The sequence below is a fragment of the Gymnoscopelus braueri genome, assembly GCF_963280865.1.
Source record: "Gymnoscopelus braueri genome assembly, chromosome: 6".
Taxonomy (NCBI): domain Eukaryota; kingdom Metazoa; phylum Chordata; class Actinopteri; order Myctophiformes; family Myctophidae; genus Gymnoscopelus; species Gymnoscopelus braueri.
Window position 1 is genome coordinate 17,807,151 of NC_137607.1, and position 22,621 is coordinate 17,829,771.

Consider the following 22,621-nt stretch of genomic DNA (forward strand, 5'->3'; position numbering starts at 1 on the left):
TATATTTGATATGAATAACTCTTAAGATTGGCTGGCCCCTGAAGCTCCGCTCCATTCAGAACCCCCTAGCTTGCTGCACATCTTGTCCTGCACGTTTTGAAAGACCCCGCTGTGCTCAGAAAAGGGTGCGAAGAGTTAGGTCTAAATGACTCTGCCTCTCTGCTCTATACGAGATGAAATTCAAATCTTTATTTAACCCATTCGATCCGGGAACACATCTCTGTCATTTTAGACGTCTTCAAAAAAAGCAGACAGGCTCATAGCGCGGCACCGAGTGCCGTGCTATAGACCAATTATTTGTTTACTAACATTGAGATTGGACGCACAGGTGATTGTTTCACGCAATCAATTCCCAACCTGTTGTTTCGGGGTGCTCTGGTTTCAGCACAACCCCAACCCCCTCTTGTGTGTTGGCTAGTGAGGTGCATCCTAGCGAGACCTGACAGAATGGGTTTCATTGCGCGCATACTGGTTGCACGCATACTGGTTCTTATCAGTGTGACGTCGTCTGTTAAGGGGTCTATATGAGCTTGTAGAACTTTTTTTTTTTAAATAGTGAAAATGTGTGCAAGTCTTAAAGCAAACATTTGTAAAATATTTTGTTCCAGGGACCTCCAGAAGCAAAGATTGGAGTTACAAATGTTCGCTTTAAAAAAAATATTAGGCATATTCAAAGATTTGCACATTTTTAAGATTTTTCAAAAATAGCAGATCTACAAGCCCATAGTGACGCACCACGAGCTTGTAGATCTGCTATTTTGGAATAGCCAAAAATATGAAATAATACGCTCAAATCTAAAAATGACACGGAATGCGTTCCCCGGATCGGATGGGTTAAATCTATTCATTTGCCACCCGCCGACGTGCGGCCGGGCCGTGCAGACACATGCCATTACCTGGGTCGCCATTGGAATTGCAGATGGTGTGTAAAAGAAAATAGAATATTTCACGTTCCGTCGCCGGCACGGCACCACCACAGGTGGGGGCAAAACGACTGTCGAACGCCATCAGTGCAGGGACCGCGGTGATAACCGCTGTGCAGCCAGGCCTCACACGACCCCCCCTCCCCCCCACCCGCGCCCGTCCGCCCCCTTCGCTTCTCCCTGCACCGTCCGCCAACAACCCTATGTAAATGCCACTATGTTGCCTTATCCCATTCAAGCCAGGAACGCATCCGTGTCATTTTAGATTTCTTTGGCTATTCAAAAACAGCAGATATACAAGCTCGTATATCTGCTTGTAGATCTGCTATTTTTGAAAAAACTTGAAAAATCATGAAAAAGTTTGAGCACCAGATATGTTTTTTTTTTTCAAAAAAACACTGTTAGGATTTAGAAGACATTCGTAGAATCGTTGAATTTGTAGAAACTTTTTCATGTCAAGGACCCCCTAAAAGATATGTATTTGGCCGCGGACGGACCCCCATCTCAAAATATTTTGTCCCAGGGACCCCCCAGAAGCAAAGATTTGAGTTACAAATGTTCGCTTTAGAAAAAATGTACATTCAAGATTTGCACAAATGTTCATGATTTTTCAAAAAATAGCAGATCTACAAGCTCGTAGTGCGGCACTCGGTGCCGTGCTATGAGCTTGTAGATCTGCTATTTTTGAATAGCCCAAATAAATCAAAAAATTACACAGATGCTTTCCCCGGATCGAACGGGTTATAGACCCCCACAGCATCCATCTCCTCAATGGAAATGCCACTGCGTCATCGCCACTGTGCATTGATCCAGCTGGTGGCATCACTCCTGAAACAAGAGGTCAAAAGGCTACCGTGCTATTCCTGGAGGAGTTGCTTCTTTTCTTTCTTCTCCCCCCCCCCCTTTTTTTTTGTGTCTGTTGAATTGTTCAGCAGAGAAGTGAATAATACACCTCCGTGTCAAATTCAAATGACCTCTCGAGGCAGAGAGAGGGGCATTTTGGCGGTTGATAACAGCACAGTGCAGCCACAGAAAGAGAGACACTGATGAATGTAGTGGAGGGGGGGGGGGGGGGGGAATATCTGATATCTATTTTTCACTGTCTATACATAGTGTGAGCGTGTCTGTCGTCTCGCGTGCGATAAGGAGCGGCGGTGGTTTTAGATTAATGGCTTGCTTACAGCGCGGCACAGAATGAGCACAGATGTTGCACGCCGAAAAAGATGACTTTGCTGACAAGGGTTGTGTCCTTTCTATCAACAGAAGAGACTTCCCAGCCCCCCTTGACGGCTCTGCCAGTACGTCGCACCCTGTGAAGCCATATCAAAGTGATGAACACCTAACACCTCTAAATTTACTCTGTTTATTTATTGTCTCCGCCAGGCCGAAAGGCATGGCGAGAGAGTATGTTTTACCCCATGTCCGTCCGTCCGTGTGTCCTGTCCGTGTGCGACCAGCTAATCTCAGGCACTGTCGGCCCGGTCGCTGCGAAACTGTACACACACACTCCCTGGATGCCAATTCAGAACCTCTGAATGGGCCTGTTATAGCGCAACCAGGAGGCCGATTTGTGCAAAACCTATTTTTTTATATTACTCCTACATATTTTATCCAAACGTCATGCAAATCGGTACACAGTATCTCTATAGTCATGTGATCAACACGGATCTGTCAGATTTCCCATATTCCATCCTGCTTGGCTAAGGTTGGCCTCCAAAGTTTGCAGGATTGGTCCGTTTTGAACAAAAAGCCTCAAACTATGCACGCAGCTTGCGATTTCCATGAAATTTCACAAACACATTCCCACTAGGCCGAGGAAGAAATGCCATCCTTTTCACATTGGCCTGTTATAGCGCCACCAGCAGGTCTAATTTAGCAAAACACATTTTTGGAACAAAATGCATCAAATCATGAATGCAGTGTTCGACTGCCGTGAAAGGCAATCGAACTGAATGGCACCCTAAATGGCACCCTTTTCACATTGGCCTATTATAGCGCCAACAGGAGGCCACAATAACATACCTGACCTGGCGGAGACCTGTGCTCTGAGGAGCACTTTTTCTAGTTTAAAAGTATTTCTACATTAATTAAATCAGTGTGCTACCTATATTCTGAAGCGTCTTTATTTCACCTTTCCTTGCATTTCCCCAAACCTCTGCACGGTAAGACACTGTCTGTCTGTCTGTCTACGAGAAACTATACCCAAATCTGGAGATAACTATTGAAGATGTCACCAAAAGCACACAACCATATGGACTTGAGCAATTCAATTCAGATGTCCTGACTTTCTCCACCAGTTCGGAAAGGCTGTCTGAACTGGATCTGCTTTGAGGTCGGAAAGTGGTTCTCCAATTTTTTCATTTCAAGGACCCCACATTGTATGTATTAGAACACAGACCCCATAACTCTCAGACTAACAGACCTGTAAGGGTCCATTTTGTTCCCAACAATTAATCATTTAGCTGGGGCCCCTTTGGAACCCTTGAAGGACCCTTGGGGGTCCCTGGATCCCACTTTGACAACCACTGACCTAACATACCCAGTGTCAGTCCCAAAACAAGATAGGACACACAAGTCATAATATAGCAACACAGAGATACTGCTAAAGCACCCTGTTGGACACATGAATATACATCATAATACAGTCTCATTATGATAAATACTGTGGTAGGACAACACTGATTGGATGATTGGAAAAAAAAAAAAATTGGATGCAAGTGAATGAAAAATTATAATTACCTTAAATTAAATTAAATCAATTTATTTTCATTGAATTAAAAACAAGTTGTCTCAAGAAGACAGCTTGCGTTGTGATGCGCTGTGAGCTTGTAGACCTACAGTCTATACAGTCTATAATGACTATTGCAATAGACATATCCAATTTGATTAATATTACATTATCTATGAACAATAAACATAATATGAACAGTTAAAATCATTTTATTTATTCAGGGACGACCAATTGAGAGCAAGCTTTTGTTTTTCAATTACACTGTCATTATACTCTACTTTACAACATTTAAAACACATACAAAACACAACAGTAAAAGTACTCATTATGCAGAATGCCCCGTTTCACAAGTTATCTGTATAAAATGTAATACAAATCCTATGAAAATAGCCAAAGTTTAAATAGGGCTGAAGTGGTTCATGTATATTGCAATACTACATCTGAGATGTAGTTTAGTAGAAGTAAAAGTATTGCAAATTGGAAATACTACATACAGTAAAGTAAAAGTATTTCACAATTGTTAAGTACAATTTAAGTACATTACTTGAGTAAATGTACTTAGTCACTTTCCACCACCGAAAACCTTGTTGTACAGTATGTTCCGTTTCAGGAAATGGAAAAAAAGAACCGGTGTGCCAATGGATCCAATGTAGTTATTATTTTAGTCACAAGCTCTTTGGATCAATATTTATAATTCTCATAGACTCACTTAACCACTTTCACTTAAAAAAAAGGTCACACAAGGGGTGCGTTCGGAAATTGCGCACCGGAGGACACTCGCCTATTAGTTTGTATTGGCCAGTGGGCTCAGTGCTGTATTTCCGAACGCACACCAATAGGTCACAACGTGTTGCATTGAAAGGCGTTGTGAGCTTGTAGATCTGCTATTTTTGTGTGACAGAGTAGTATGATTAAGTAGGGCATTAATTTACAAAGACAAAAAACATCAAACATTAAATATGGAGATACAAGGTTTCTGCCGAACAGATATGTTGTAATAGCATCTTTAAGAAACCTTTTCTTTCACATCAGGACATTGTAATGATCATTCATATGAGTTGGCAGGTGACATAGGCCAGTGGTTCTCAAACTATACTGGCGTGACCCCCCCACAATAATCATATTTGAACTGGGAACCCCCCACAATAATTACATTTGAACTGGGAACCCCCCACAATAATCATATTTGAACTGGGACCCCCCACCCTCACAAGCACTTGGAATTGTAGGAGTGTTAGGCATTACATTTAGTTTCCACAGATAATGTGTATTTGATAATTTGGCCAATGTTTCACACTTTATAATCGTATAGTGTGTTGATACATGTATTGATGCGGTATTGGTGTTATTTTTTTATTTATTTTTTTATATCTGATTGTTTGTTTTATCAAAAACAGCACAAAAAAATGTAAACAGATGTTTGCAAATCACATTTGAATCGCATTCCTAGGGGGTTTGAAATCTGATTGAAATCTGATTTCTAACATGTGTCTCAGTATGGACACTCAGACACTGCAGCCCGGTTGATAATTTGTCGTACAATGCCGAAAATAGCTGAACTGAAAGCTCACAATGCGGTGAGACGCGTGGTGAGCTTATCATTGGCTATTTTCGAAAAATGTGTCTGGATACACAAATCTGGTCTGATCACTTGCAAACATGTGTGGACAGTCAGTCCTAGAGATCAGAGTCAGTCCTAAGGATCAGAATGAATAACATGGACAGTCAGTCCTAAATATCAGATTTAGTAACAGTATGGACAGTCAGTCCTAAATATCAGATTTAGTAACAGTATGGAGAGTCAGTCCTAAATATCAGATTTAGTAACAGTATGGACAATCAGTCCTAAATATCAGATTTAGTAACAGTATGGACAGTCAGTCCTAAATATCAGATTTAGTAACAGTATGGAGAGTCAGTCCTAAATATCAGATTTAGTAACAGTATGGACAGTCAGTCCTAAATATCAGATTTAGTGACAGTATGGACAGTCAGTCCTAAATATCAGATTTAATAACAGTGTGGACAGTCAGTCCTAAATATCAGATGTAATAACAGTATGGACAGTCAGTCCTAAATATCAGATGTGTTAGTCAGTCCTAAAAACTCTTATTAAACATTGTGGGCAGTCAGTCCTAAATATCAGATTTAGTAACATGGACAGTCAGTCCTAAATATCAGATTTAGTAACAGTATGGAGAGTCAGTCCTAAATATCAGATTTAGTAACAGTATGGAGAGTCAGTCCTAAATATCAGATTTAGTAACCGTATGGACAGTCAGTCCTAAATATCAGATGTGTTAGGGTCTTTTTGGACCCGTTTTCAAGTTTGAATAGGTAAAAAGTACCCTTTACATTTCTTTATTGGAACAAGGCTTCATGATATCCTCAGAAATAACCATTTTAACGCAACAAAATTATTTATCATCATTTTAATTCATTCTGATGGTCTACACTGGCTCTACACTGGCTCCCCGTAGCGGCTCGCATCCAGTTCAAAACCCTGGTGCTAGCCTATAGGGCAGTGAAAGGAACAGCTCCTTCCTACCTCCGGGCTATGGTCGATGCCTACACCCCTGCCCGACCACTTCGGTCTGCCACCTCGGGGCGACTGATTGCCTCGTCACTCAAGGGTCCTTCTGGCCGATCCACACGGTCACGACTCTTTTCTGTTCTGGCACCACAGTGGTGGAATGAACTTCCCACTGATGTTAGGACAGCAGAGTCACTGCCCATATTTCGCCGCAGGCTGAAAACTCACCTCTTCAGGAAACACTACCCTTCCTCTCTGCCTGACCTACTTGTTGTTAACTAGTTGTACGAACGCTTGTTTTCTATTGCTGTATTGTTTATTGGATTATTGGATTGTTTATTGGATCTTGTTTAGTCGATTCACTTATTTGTTTTAGCTCATGCTCATTTGATTTAGCTATTTTGTCTCATCTGTTTAAGGAAATAGGTAGCTGATATATTGCACTTTTACCTTAGCGCTAGGTATACTCTTGGTTGCTTGTTTTTGCAGATAATGCACTAAAGACTTCTGGTGATTAGTAGTTTTCGTTCCCTACCTATGTTGAATACACTTATTGTAAGTCGCTTTGGATAAAAGCGTCTGCTAAATGACTGTAATGTAATGTCTTAAAAAAAATGACACTTGTGGTGTTAGGGTCCGAAATGACCCGGCAAAGAAGTGTGGCTCAATTCCCCCCCAAATTGTCAATATTCAATGTTTACATGTTTGAGAGTGAGAGAGACTTGTCCTCAATTAGCATTTGCTATCAGGAGTAAAATAAGGTTTGAGTTTACGAAAAATAAATGACTTTTTACCTTCTATGGTATACGGGTCATTTCAGAACCTAACACCACTAGTGTCACTATTTTTAATAATTTTAACATTTTTTAAAGTTAAAAAACAAAAACAAGTATTTTTTTTTTCTTTTTTTGGAAGTGTGTTCTAATTATTATTCTTAATTATTCTATTATAGCTAGATAACATCATTATCCATTGCCTTCATTATAGGAAATGTAATGAGTTTGAGAATTTTAACATTTTTACAATAGAAAACGAGATATATTGAAAGATGAAACCCTAGCCCTAACCCAACATAATATTTTTAAAAAGTGTTTACATGGATATGAATGCATTACAAGTCAGCTATGAGGTGGGAGGAAAAAAATAATGAAAACACTATTTTTTTTTGTATTTTGGGCTGATTTAAATCACGGGTCAAATTTGACCCGCTAACACCACGAGTGGATGCAGTTTTCTAACACAATGCAGGGGTTAATAACAGTGTGGACAGTCAGAAAATAATTATTGATCATTCACCACTTAAGGGCTATTTTATTTTCTGTCTAGTTTCAAAAGATGGAGACGATATCTGATTAATGATTTGATTCATTAGTAATGATCTAAATTTCTCAAATACATGTACTAAATGTAGTGGAGTAAAAGGTACTGAATTCCACAGTTCATTGTTAGGAAGACATCTGTGTTTGTAGATGATGAAGATACAGAGATGCTTTGAACCTGGTGAAAAAAAATAAAAACATGTATGTTGTTGAACATAGATTTAACGACAGTCTTTGGCAAGCATTCATGAAGAAAAGATCCTCACTCCATAAACATTGTCAGTTAACTAAATTGTTTTGTCAATTATAGTTATCGTTATTTCGTTAATGTACAATCTTTTTTTCCCCCTAGCTTGTATTGCAGTGTATTTTATGATTGTTTTCACTTGTTAGACCGTTCTATAAACACAAGTCAGTTTTTAAATGTCTAGATTTTCAGGACGCCCTTCAAATCTAGTCCTAAATGGACTAGATAGACATCACTCCCACTACCCCTGTGTCACGGAAGTATTCTTTCTATTGATCCCATAGGGTCATCGTAGCATCGCGTCATTAGAACTGTGTTCCAAAAATAATCAAATCAGCCCGGCGATATCATCAGGTATGTGACTCTTGTGTCGTTGAGTTTGGAAATGTTATTTTTATTTTCTTACTCTTTGGATAAATTAGTACTTTTTCACCGTCAGTTGATGCTTCATATCCAAATGAGTAAAATCGCCGGGCTCATTTGTTTATTTTTGGAACACGTGTTCTTATATGACACAATCTAAGATGACCATATGGGATTTTCAAAAACTAACTCAGTGACCCAGGGGGGATATAGAGGCCTCCAGCGGCCTCTAGCGGCAGTGATGTCAGACTTGGGTTCTCCTTTGTGCTGATCAGGGCAACGGTCGCCGAGTTATGGCCATTTGAAGTGTTAAAACGCTGCTGTCCGGAGGAGGGTCCGAGTTGTGTGCAATTTAGTTTTCTGTGTGTGACTATTCTCACGCTATTCTCAGACCCCTGAATGATGCCACGTTTGGTGCAGATTGGAGCAACAGCGCACATTGCAAGTCCGTATGTTACATTTGTGACGTCCGTCGCTCTACACACCCACCCACCCTCTAGGCCGAGCCAATCTTAATATATAGGATAGACAATGTGAACAGGCAGACTCGCGTGACACTAGTGCTGCTTTCAGTGTGTCTGGGTTAAGCACATGAGTGGCTTCTTACCCGTGATGGTCCAAAAAAATTAATCTAAAATGTGCCAGAGTGTCATTTAAACGTTGTTTTACATCTCTTGTAAATGGTGTTAAATAGAAGAGCGTGGGAATACACACCTGTTGTGGAATTATTTTCCTTTTCCTGTCGAATAATCTCTCAAGATTGGTGGCCAGATTCGGCGCCTGTAGAATAACAATGTGAACAATCAGTTTATTCAATGGCAACGTCACAATTGTAGAGCAAGAGTGAATTTACATCAAATTGAATATAAAACGTTTTCTGATTATGTAAACTTACCAGTTAATTTCAGATACACCAGCCCAACAGCAACGCCACCACCAACAACAACACCATAAAAAAGACCATCAAAAATAATAATATAAAGGAAAGCAGCAGCAAAACCAACACTAACAATATAAAAAACATAATGTTCCTGCTGATCAGCATGAACAAATCCGGCAGCCACAACACCATAAAGGACAATGACAACACCACCATTGCCAAAAATGTGAAAGACATCACCAACAGCAAGCAAAAGATTCAAAACACCACCACAAACGTCACGAACAACGTGAAAGACACAAGCAACAACCGAAACAATAAGACCAACAACCGAAACAATAAGACCAGAACAAGCAGCCCAAACGCCATAAAGAGGAACATACAAAACACGAAGAACGCGACCAACGACACTGACAAGGCCAGCAACAGCACCACCAATAACACCACTATAACCAATCTTTTTCCAAGTGCGTTTAGCATTAGCTTTAATGCCAACTTCGAAACCTTGCTGACGAACAGCAGTAGCAACAGCAACAAAAAGGCCAACAACACCACCGAAAACAGTCATTGTTGTTCGATCTTCTGACTCAGTGCACTCTTTGGATGATGTTCCTATATTCAAACAAAAAACACAATCACAGCACATGACACAAGGACGACATACGTCCAGTAAATTTGCCCAGATCATTATTTGCAAGAGAACATACTAAAGGTGTATGGAGGACATTCTAGCTTAAAGGAGAAGTTCACCCAAAAAGTGACTTATTTTCTATCAATTGCACACCCCATGAAGCCTTGAATTCATGGATTATATTTTGTTTTTGTGGCATTCCTAAGCCAATAATTTGATGACCAGGTGTATTTCCGGTAGGAGACACAAAGAATCTACTTTGTGTCTCCTACCGGATACATTAGCCGGTAGGAGACGGGAATCAAATTATTAGCTTAGGAATGCGACAAAAACAAAAAAGAATCCATGGATTCAAGGCTTCATGGGGTGTGCAATTGATAGAAAATAAGTCATTTTTTGGGTGAACTCTTCCTTTAAGGTTGTTTAAATATATTATATGTATGTATGTATGTATGTATGTATATTAATGCACGTAAATGACACCCAGACAATTGATCAAATGAATGTAGCTCTTACCAGAGGGACAAGTGGCAGCACGTCCAATATCCGATATCCATATGCAAATCTATTGAACAATGAAAACATGATCATTAGTTATTCATTTTGATGTCTTTAATAAACTATCATTGTTAAGGTGTCAACCTGTTTCATAGCTAGAAATAGTTTACATTTAATGGAGTGTGTGTGAGGCTGCATAGTTAATTACATTACCAGTAAGACACATGAACCAAGCGCACAAAGTTCTCTCTCCATTTCAAATGAGATGTTCAATGGTTTTCAAAGCCTGTTCAAAACGCAGCTGGAATGTCTGGAATAAAAAATAAAACATACTGTAACTTTACATTACAGGGTAATTAGAGTTCTTAAATCACTGTCACATTGCATTATGCTTATGGCATAAAAAATGGCTTATTCCAAAAATACTGATTAAATAAATCTGGTTATACCATGAAATAAATGTCAACTTGGCATAAAAACACAACGTTTTCAGATGCTCTCTCGTGTGCCACTTCGTAGACTATAAGTTGGTTCTCTCAGACTCACTCTCTGCTATAATTTGAGCCACTGGCGCTGCCTACTGCTTTTTCTTAAAAAAAAAAAAAATCCTCCCTTAATTTTCAGCAGTGGTGGAAAAAGTACTACATTTCTTTACTTAAAAGTGATTTACTTTGGTTAAAATAAGTGTTAAATTGCTCTATATTCTGATACAGTACTCATTGCTATAGAGTGTTTGTTCAGTAAAAGGAGTCTCCCATGTCTCTCCAAACCTGTGAGCCCAAACCTCTGAGCCCAAAAATGTTTCTGCCCGGTTCTCCTCAGTGCCTGGAGATATTGATCTCAAATTGCGCACAGCCATTGACCATTACCATGTGACTGCGAAGCCCGTTTTTCAATATCACTAAATCTCAGCTGTTTATTCGCATTTTTATGTCAAAGAATGTCGCCATGCTTACGCTGGCTGCTCAAACTGCGCATGCGTCGCATCTACAGCCCCACTGCGTTACACTGTTGCACACACAGAACACTCGCCTCCGCGGCCGTGTATGCGCGGACAGGCACGTGCGCATGCACGTTGGGGAGGCACGTGTCAAAATGTACATTATTTGTGTTCGCGCGACAGCCGCGTATGTGTGTTCGCGACGGGGGACAGCTCTGGCCGCATGAGGATGTACTGTGTGTGTGTGTGTGTGTGTGTGTGTGTGTGTGTGTGTGTGTGTGTGGCGGGGGAACGCCCCTGGCCACATGAGAATGTACCGTGTGTGCTCGCGACGGGTCGCGTGTGTGTGTTGGGGACGGCTCCGGCGGGGGAGCAACGGGACACGCGCGCGGGGGGGGGGGGGGGGGGGGGGGGCGCAAACGGGACACGCGAGGGGAGGGGGGGGGGGGAGAACGCGCGACAGGACATGCAATAACCCCACGTTTGCAACTACTTTCGCCTTTGCACTTCACCGGGTATGGTCTAGTAATAATAATTGTAGAAAGCAGATCTACAAGCTCACAATGCATTGTGAGCTTGTAGATCTGCTATTTTCAAATGGCCAAAATGTATATAGGGAGGTGCTTAATGTACGAAATTGAAATAATAATCAAAATCTACAAAGTAACTCAAGTTTTTAAATAATTGTAGAAGAGTAAAAGTACAATATTTGCCTCTGAGATGTAGTGGAGTGGAAGTAGGCCTACTGAAAATTTGAAATACTCCAGTAAAGTCAAAATACCTCAAAAGTGTACTTAAGTACAGTACTTGAGTAAATGTACTTAATTACTTTAGAGCACTTTTTTTTTTATTTTTTTAAGTGTTTGAATATAGGAACATACTCTCCTGCTCTACCCTACCATCCTCTCTCTTCTCACAAAAACTACAACATGGAGGAAACATGTAATCTCACCCACTACTTTACACCTGTAAACCTGTGATGTGACATTAAAGTAAAATAAATAATTAGTTGATTCTAATTCTGATGAATTCAAATCTGATCCAAACCTAACCTCAAAACCACCGGTAAAAGAGAGAGTCCGTCACCAGAGCGGCTGTTTGTCTCTCGTCAGGGGAGACAGAGGCAGTGCTGGCTGAGACTCGTCTATTGCCTGTTTTTCACCTCAACTGTTTTCAGATTCATATTTTAACCCATTAAGACCTGAGGCCGATTCTACAAATGCCTTCTAAATCAGTAGTTCTCAAACGTTTTCGTGCCAAGGACCCCCACAATGAAATGTAATCGGCTGCGGACTCCCCATCAGATTTTTTTTTGTGCCAAGGACCCCCAGAATAGAAGATTTGTGTTAAAGAAATGCTAAATTATTCAAACACTTTCAAGATTTTTTCAAAAATGTTCAAAAATAGCAGATGTACAAGCTAGCGAAGCTTGTACATCTGATATTTTTGAGAACCACTGTTCTAAACCACTGTTCTAAATCCTAAAGGTCCTTACACACCGGGGCGATTTTTTTCATGCGAATAATACGTTTTTTTTAAAACCTTATAAAGTCAATGCAAGCTTCCACACCAGTTTCGCGGAGCGAAAAAAGCGTCTTTTAATTATTCGGAACGAGTCCGAATTTTGCGTATATTCGCATATTCGCCGGTGTGTAACCGCCTTAAGAGTTTTCTGAAAAAAATCATGTTGCTATATAAACTGCCCACAAAAAGTTCGGAAACTTAACTTTGGGCGATTATTTCTCCCCTTTAATAATACCAATTGGTATTGTATTTTATATTATTTTTATCGTTGATTAGTCACCTTTACAACGAGGTACAGCTTGTAAGGACTGTGCAATCGTGGAATGAGCAACACAGCTAAACGTGTAGGTAGCGCCCCAATAAATGTGCCAAAATCCCCCAATATGCTTCTGTTGATAATCACTCTCGTTTTGAGTGATCTGCCAGTCACTCAGGTGACTGGTACAGGTGTGTGACTTGCACCTAAGGGCATGGGTCATGCAACTTTGTTTGTTTATGCTCCAAGCAGCAGCACTGCCCCCATGGAAAGATTTGTCATGCAAACATTGCAATAAGGCAAGTGGAAGCATGTTCCGTTATGCAGAGTGGCACCATTATTTGGTGTCAGCCCTGGTACCACTTCCAAACGTAAGGATTGTGCAATCGTGGAATGAGCAACACAGCCAAACTTGTGGGTGGCACTTCCAAAAACTTGCCAAAATCCCTTGGGAGTATGGGTCTTGCAACTTTGTTGAGTTTGTTTGTGCTCCAAGCAGCAACACTACCCCCATGGAAAGATGCTACGTTTGTCCCTTCAGGATAAGGCCTCTGCAATAGGGCAAGTGAAGCTGGTGTTCCGTTACGCAGATTACGCATTATTTGGTGTCAGGCAGCCTTGGTACCATTTGCTGCCAGGTGTATGCCAGTCACAGGTGTACTTGTAAATGTACTTGAGTACTGTACTTAAGTACAGATTCTGAGGATCTGTACTTTACTTGAGTATTACATTTTTTTTATACTTATTACTCTTACTTTCCGAGACAAATATTTTACTTTTACTCGAGTACATTTCTAAGAAGGCTGTAAAGTACTGTGTATAGGTTGGCTGTTTATTTTTTCCACACTTCTGCTCTCACACTAGCATGTTCCTGGCTTCCCTCTCCGCTCTCCTCTTTGTTACATCTTGTATGTGTGTGTAGGAGTAAAAGTATTTAGTTCTGGTTCCTCATTCATTTCTATGTTTTTATAGGTGTTTCTGCAGGCTTTGTATAACGTAGTGGTTCTACAAGCACATCAGTCCATGCAGTGCAGGTGGTTTCAGAGAGTTACTTCTCTGAAACAAGAGTTATGAGATCTACTTAAAGAGGCACTATGTAACTTTTTTTTAATGAATGAAATGTAATTTTGTCGAATCTGTATGGTAGAGTATGTTAATACAATATAACTTATACAATCTGTATGGTAGAGTATGTTAATACAATATAACTTATCCAATTGGGGCGGTTATATTTTGTCGCCCTGCTCTTCTATTGAGACATTTAGATTAGGATCTGAGAGACACAGTATCTGACATGAATTTTGACCAGATGTGTCAGTATAGGAAATCAAAGGTTGTTTGTGTGGAGACAAGCAAGTCGACTTGTCAGTCTGCCATCTTGTTTTGACAGGGTGAAGTTCACCGCTGTGCATGTCGGCGCCATCTTGTTTTGACCATGTGAAGTTAACGGTTGTGCGTGTGGGTAGATATGAAACATCCTCTGCTCTCGTGCGTGTGGGTAAATATGAAACATCCTCTGCTCTCATGCGTGTGGGTAGATATGAAACATCCTCTGCTCTCATGAGAGCAGAGGATGTGGTCACAAAGAACCACATGCCTTGCAAACAACACCTGCCTCTCTGCAACCACCATCTCTGCAGGCATGGATGCCGATTTATGTTGGGTGGGTAGGGTACTCAACAACAAGTCACACACACATCAACCAAGTTGTAACCCCTTAATCAGAAATAACTGATGAATGTCAGTTGGAAACATTGTACTCGCAATAAAAATTTTTTTTTGCTGTAAGTGAAGACAAGACCGTGTGCGCGATCACCATTCTTTCCTGTCTCATGCACTGGCTGCCTGCTCCTACGCACCTGTCCCAGTAGGTGTGCCAAAGGACATTTTGTTTTACTACATTTCAAGTCATACAATTTGATTATTGGCTGATGATGAAACCATAACTGGTATAAGGACTTTGCAGATTACAGGCAGAGAGTTTGAATGACAGAAATCTCTTCACAATAACACACAGTATCAGAGCGGGTACATTGTGCATCCTGTGCACGTTACAAAGCATCACACAACAGTCATCCGACCGACACATTTCCTGTGGGTGCTCGGCTTTCTCATTGGGTGCCCGGGCTCCCCGGCACCCACAGGATTGGCGCTAATGTCTGCAGTTCTCTGTACAAACATACACTGAACAGAGAGAATGTTCTGTTTTCTATGTCAACTGTATGCATGCAGAATGAGCATGTAAGGTATTGCGTCATATCACCAGATGTTACTTATAATCTGATGAAAAAAGATGTGTAATCACTGTAATCAAAACGCCCTCCATGACAGTTACTCTACGCATTTTTTTTTAAAGAACAAATGGCCTCAGTTTAAAGTTAGCTCCATGTCCTAATCGTTGAAGCTGAATATTATTGTATCTTGACAAAAAGGTCACAGTTGATGCCCCTGGATCTGAGAATTTGTACCAAATAGATTGTCTTTACCACCAAAGTACATTAAGAACTGGAATATAATGAATGTGATCAGAGTGCAGCTTTGTAAGCGACGTGTCACTCATGTGTGATTCCTGTTATTTCCTCATGAGAAAATAATTATCTTTTGAGGCTCTGGGGTTCATGCTGGTCCCCAGGAAAACTAAGCTGACCGCGCTTTTGTGGTGGCCCACATCAGATCTGCTAAGTCCATCAAGATTATTAAGTCCTTACAAAAAACCCACCTTCTCTCTGGCTTTTAACAACATCCACTCCTAAATATTCCTATTTTAACTCCTATCTAATGTTTTCTACCTTCTGTGTACATACTGTAGGTGTAAATGAACAATCTCTGTGTCTCCTATATGCAGGCATGTTATGTGTTTTATACATGTTTTTGTTTTTGTGTTGTTGTTCTTTGATTTTCTGTATTGCTTTTCTTTTACCTGTGCAGCACTTTGGTCAACTAAGGTTCTGTGAAAATGTGCTCTATAAATACAGTTTGATTGATTGATTGATAAGCTAGTAACTGACTGACTATCAGATGACATTACCTGAGTCTCAGACACAGCAGAGAATGTAAAGGAACTACTGGCAGTAGAAACACAGCAGAGAATGTAAAGGAACTACTGGCAGTAGAAACATAGCATAGAATGTAAAGGAACTACTGGCAGTAGAAACACAGCAGAGAATGTAAAGGAACTACTGGCAGTAGAAACATAGCAGAGAATGTAAAGGAACTACTGGCAGTAGAAACATACAGTAGCAGAGAATGTAAAGGAACAACTGGCAGTAGAAACACAGCAGAGAATGTAAAGGAACTACTGGCAGTAGAAACATAGCAGAGAATGTAAAGGAACTACTGGCAGTAGAAACATAGCAGAGAATGTAAAGGAACTACTGGCAGTAGAAACATAGCAGAGAATGTAAAGGAACTACTGGCAGTAGAAACATAGCAGAGAATGTAAAGGAACTACTGGCAGTAGAAACAGAGAGCAGGAAGATCTGCCTCAAGCTCTATGCCAAGAGAACTAAAGTATCTGTATTTAACACTGCCGTTTTTACCACTGCCGACGGGACAGTGCTCGAGGTAGTCGAGGACTTTTACTTTTACTTTAAGTATTTTTAAAAGCATGTACTTTTGAATACTTAAGTATATTTAAAAGCAATTACTTTTTTACTCTTACTTGAGTAACATTTTGACTGAGCTACTTTTACTTGTAGTGGAGTAAATTTGACCAGGAGTATCTGTACTCTTACTCAAGTACTGGGGTTGAGTACTTTGTCCACCTCTGCTGGCACCTGAGCATGGGTCCTGCTACTTTGATATCTGTCTTTGGTACCGTTGTGCAAATCTTGCCTGTAAATCTCTGGAAGAAAACCTGTGGTTCCTCAGTGAAGCAATGTTGAGGAACCGGTCTTCTTGGGTTGTTGTCTTCCTTTGACTTCACCAGTCTCACAGAACTTGGTCTTAAGTTTGGAAGTGGTACTAGGGCTGACACCAAATAATGGTGCCACTCTGCATAACGGAACATGCTTCCACTTGCCCTATTGCAATGTTTGCACGACAAATGTGCCATCTTTCCATGGGGGTACCTCGTTGTAAAGGTGACTAATCAACGATAAAAATAATATAGAATACAATACCAATTGGTAATAGTTAAGTTTCCGAACTTTTTGTGGGCAGTTTATATAACTCAAATTTAAAATGACACCGTTGTTTTCCCCGGTTTTAATGGTTTAATATACTGTTAAAGTCTACACATTTTGTCCAAACATCATGCACATCGGTACACATTATCTCTATAGTCAAGTGATCAAGATGGTTCCGTCTGATTTTTCATATTCCATACTGATTGGCAAATTCCAAACATTGCTGGCCCACAATAACCTACCTGACCTGGCGGAGACCTGTGCTCCGAGGAGCACTTTTTCTAGTTTCAAGTTATTTCCTGTTCAAGTGTGGCCTCTCGTCCACTCTTCCGTGTTTCTCCAATAATCTCATGGAGCCAGACAGACACATGGCAGCCATCTCAAAGAGACATAATATTTATATTGTTAGCTCCCAACATGAGGCAACAACATCAGCAATGGCACTTTACTGCTTTTGGAAATTGACCAAAACATACAGTACATACACTGTAGGCATCAACAGTTAGCATATATACACGACAGCTGCAAGCAATTTCTTTTGAAGAAAATGCTTCTCAGTACAACAGAAACTTCCAATCATCATCTACAGTATAATGTGACTAGTTTCTTGAGAATAAGGTAAATTGACATTAAATTAAATCAAATCAAAATCAAACTGTGGGCACAAGTACAGTAAATGCTGTACCTCAGTATCCACACAGACACAGTTGTACGATCAAACATTCATATTTTTGTGTGCCTAAGCTTTGAGCGTGTTTGTGTCCTCACTGGATTCCATCACATGCAAACCCATCACATCTTCAATCTGCCTATGAAGATCAAATTTATCCCACCAAAGATATTAAACAGCTCCTTTAAGAGCTCTGACAGTGCAGGGTGTGGTGGGGATCTATGTAAAGCTAATTGGCATTTGGGTTTATATAAGGAGGATTTGAATTGCATCTGGCACTGGTGCGGTTTTCAGTGTTGGGTTTGATTAACCCATTGAGACCGGGAAAGAATTTGAGTCATTTTTATATTTCTTTGGCTATTCAAAAATAGCAGATATACAAGTTCATAGCGCGGCACCGAGTGCCGCGCTATGAGCTTGTAGATCTGCTATTTTTTGTTTAAATCGTGAAAATGTGTGCAAATCTTTAGTTTAAATATATGCTTTTTTAAAGCGAAAGTTTTTAACTTAAATCTTTGCTTCTGGGGATTTTACAAATGTCTTCTAAATCTTTTTTCTTTCTCCTAAAGTTTTTTTTTATATATTTTTTTACTTAATGTTGCTATATTATCAATGGTTTTCAAACTTTTTTCATGTCAAGGACCCCCAAAATAATATTTATTTGTCCGCAGACCCCATCCCATCTAAAACAAAAATGTTCCAGGGACCCCCAGAAGCAAAGATTTTAGTTAAAAATGTATATTCAAAGATTTGCACACATTTTCACGATTTTTCTAAAAATAGCAGATCTACAAGCTCATAGCGCGTCACTCGGTGCCGCGCTATGAGCTTGTATATCTGCTATTTTTTTAATAGCCCAAAGAAATAAAAAAATGACACAGATGCGTTCCCGGTCTTAATGGGTTAAATAGCCGGACCTCCTGTTAGACACAGTTGGGCTGGCACCACTTGTCTCTGCTTACTGGCGGCTCTCATGGGCAGAGCTTTCCCTCTCTCCCATCTGGCACTGCCCGTCACTGCCAGTGTGCTTTCCAGCGCTGCTTCTCCCAATTCCCCCGTCTGTCAGTCTAATGCCATGCACTTTCTTTACAGGAGGATCACCTTCATTTGCTTGCCTCACACTGAGACGGCGCGTGTAAACTGTGGACCCGGAACACGGGCTCACGCCGAGTAGATGCCACATCGGTTTTCAGAGACACTCTTTATGCAATTCATTCTTTTGTTGTCTGTTTGACAGGATTCAGAGCGATTTAAGCTGTGCCCAGAAAGTTTGTGCGGTTTGAAATGCTCCTACAGTGGAGTGCTCAAAATAATTGCGCCTACCAAAAAGTGATATTTTTCTGTTTTCCTGATATCCAGATGGCGGTGAGTCATGGACCCATGCTGAGATGCAGATACTGTCTGACAGTCAGGAAATAACAAAAGACATCAGAACTGCTTTTGGACTGATGGGGCATATTATGATGGTGATTTCCATTTGGAAAAGTGGGGAAAGTAAAGTCTAAAAAAAACGTACAACAGTACAATGGACCGCACGTACACACGGAACAGAGTATGAAACTAGCCCTGGCACTGCTTCATTAGTCATTTCTCTCGTAATAAATGGACTAACAAATATAGCTCATGGAAGTTTGTTGTGGAGTATAGTTTGCAGCAAAATTATTATTTCATGAATCCAAAGCTACATACAGTACATATTCATCTACTTTCCACAACACAATCTTAACCCATTAAGATCGGGGACGCATCTGTGTAATATTTTTTTTTTTTTGGCTATTAAAAAATAGCAGATATACAAGCTCCGCGCTATGAGCTTGTAGATCAGCATTTTTTTAATTAATTAATCATGTATTAATTAATTAATTCAATTAATATTTTTTTCCAGAAAATTCAATTCTGCTTGTAGATCTGCTATTTTAGAAAAATCGTGGAAATTCGTGCAAATATTGGAATATATATTTTTAAGGCGAACATTTGTAAAATATTTAGTTCCAGGGACAAAAAACTAACAAAAAAATAATATTTGCACAAATTTGCACGATTTAAAAAAAATAGCTGATATACAAGCTCATAGCTATGAGCTATTTTTTAATAGCCCAACGAAATCTAAAAATGACACACAGATGCTGCGTTCCCGGTCTTAAAGAGTTAATTCTCATTGTGGCAATTGGAGTCGATCTATCGGGCAGACTAGCACAGTAGTCTGTCAGTTTGGAGGATAGTACCGCGGATGTGATAGAGAAATGTGTTCCAACTGAACGTTTTCACCGACATCTGTTTGTCTGTCTGTCCATCTGTCTATGTCTGCCCCTTCATCTCTTGTGTCATTGCTCAAAATGACCCTGATGACAAAGTCTTTGCACAAAACAACATGGTGGAAAGGTTTGTCCTGAGACAAGGAGAGAACAGAATAAAGACTGCAGCATACTCCAAGTGAACTAGCACTGGGCTTTGGCGGGTCAATAAGAACAAAATGACATCATTGTGTAGCAGAGAACTTCAGCAGTGTTGACATTTGCTTCGGCAGTTCTGCAAGATTTTCTAACTGAATGTTTACAGGTTTTGCTTGTGCTCGCACAAGTGAGGACGCTTCGCTGCTCGCTCTCCCCTATGCTTACATTCTTCTGCTGAGATCCATGTTTTATCTGGATGTTTATAAACCCATGGGTCCGGGACTCCATTTCTTCTATAGATATAAGCTTTTGCCATACTTCAATATACTATTTTGTATTCATGTCCTCACTGTTTTGCCTGATTTACTGCCCGTCATGATTTATGACTTCATCTGCTTGACCCAGCACACACATGTGCATCTACGTAAGCATATTGATATCCGTGATACGATGACCATCAAGTACTTTATCAGAGAGACTGAGGTCTGTGCACAATGATACAAGATGTATGTTCTATTTTCTATCCTTTCTGTTCTTGTCCCATATCTTCTGGTCACGTCATGTGTACAATACTGTATTCTCTATGTGTGTATTAAACTTTAGAGCTTGTCGTGTGATACTGCCTGGTGTCAACTGGTTCTCCGCGCGTGCGACTCAACAGAAACCTTCACTCACCACCGCCCTTATAGATGGAGACTGTTAGGGACCACACTGCCTTTTTTTGCTTTTATTTTAATGTTTTATGCTTATGGTTTTATTTTTTTGCTTTATTGTTAAATGAGTTGTACTTTTTCTGTAAAGCACTTTGAGCTGCATTTCATGTCATGAAAGGTGCTATAAAAATAAAGTTTAATATTACTATTATTATTATTATTATTATTATTATTAACACATTCCCTGCCAATCTCGTAGATCTACGTTAATGCAAATACAACCGTTCACTCAATCACGTAAATCTACGTGTAAAAAATGAATAAAAACATTTAACATGCTATTTTTAACAGCGGATAACAAGCGAACCGGAGGTCGCGTTGACATTTTTTTTTTTTTTTTGCGGAAGCACAGCGAAACCCTCCGTGATCAGCAACCATCAGGGGATCGATCATACTGGAGATAAATATGCTATGTGACTACTTAAAAAGGTGAGAAAACGCACATGGTACACTTTGTCTGTCACCAGAATCTGTAAGACAAATTATGTCATTTGTAGCACCAGTATCACCGAGGTTAACCACTGGACTAGGACCTTATGAGTGCATGGGGACAATAAACCTGACTTGTACAACAGCCCATAAAGAAAATAAATAACTATCAATGACTTCAATCAAAACAATAAAGTGCTTCAGGTACTGTGGCTCTATGCACAGCAGCCATATTATCATTTCCTTCACAGGTGTTACCAATGATACTAATGAAGGCTCTGTTCCATTTCATGTAGCACAGTGGTTCTCAGACTTTTTAATTTCCACGACCCCCATAACTCTGAGAGTGTACAAATGGAACCAAATGGACCCTTACTGGTCCATTTGGTTCCATTTGTACACTCTCAGAGTTACACACCCACAAGAGGCCATTTGGAAACCCCTCAAGGAACCATGAGGGTCCCTGGACCCCAATTTTAGACCCACTGGTGTTGGTGTAGCAGAGTGTTTCCAGTGAGCCAACATGCACAATATCAGCACCCTGACTCTGTTTTACCAGAATGGACTTCATTAGCATCTTTGGCAACACCAGTGAATTTCTTCACAATATGGCTGCTGTGCATAGAGCCTAAAGTAGACCCACATTGATTGCTGTCAGTTGGGTGCCCAGCTCAGCTGCCTTGTACCATCAAAAATGTACACAATACACTCTTGTCCTCAAATAACACAAAACGTTTGCATTTAAAAAAGTGAACAATGACTTTGTTTTTAACTCACCAAAACACTTGGTCAGTGCAAAGTGCATACACAACAGGTTCTGCTGCTCCAGGGTTTGACCAAACTTGTCTCGAAGATAGTTAGACACACTCTTTAGGTTTGTATCAAACTGTTTATCAGCGATTCTTTTTCTGAAATCAATTGAATTACTTTTTTCACGTTCTGACGTTCTCTGTCTGCTTCTGTCTCTTTCCACTTCCACTCAGTCAGTCACAACTTCTTACAGCCCTCAAACCCACTGTATGTTCTTAAAGGGGTAGTCACCTGCCTGCCTTAAAGGGATAGTTCACCCAAAACAATTACTTTTTTTCCAATTGATTAGTCACCCCATGGAGACTTGAATTCATGCGGGATTTTTTTTTTTTTTAGGCATTCCTAAGCCAATGATTTGACTTAGGAATGCGACAAAAACAAAAAAATATCCATGAATTCAAGTCTCCATGGGGTGACTAATCGATAGGAAAAAAAGTCATTTTGGGGGTGAACCATCTCTTGAAAGGGATACGTTTTTTTCTACAGGTACAGTTTAACTGTTGACTCTAAACATTGTCAAACCATTTCGATTTATTTATCAATTTAGCTGTGATGAATTACTTGCGTATTTTAATGAATGACTTGTGTATTTTAATGAACTATTTATGCATTTTGATGAACTGTTCATATTTAT

At 40.1% G+C, this 22,621-nt stretch overlaps 1 long non-coding RNA gene across 1 annotated transcript; it reads right to left on the minus strand.

Annotated features, from left to right (window-relative positions):
* Positions 1 to 7,559: 7,559 nt before the first annotated feature.
* LOC308086303 lies at positions 7,560 to 22,143 on the minus strand. Its single transcript, XR_013933245.1, has 6 exons — positions 21,955 to 22,143; positions 10,339 to 10,435; positions 10,144 to 10,192; positions 9,012 to 9,608; positions 8,831 to 8,896; positions 7,560 to 7,684 (listed from the first exon to the last, which is right to left on the minus strand). It is a non-coding gene; the product is annotated as an uncharacterized lncRNA (long non-coding RNA).
* Positions 22,144 to 22,621: the final 478 nt, after the last annotated feature.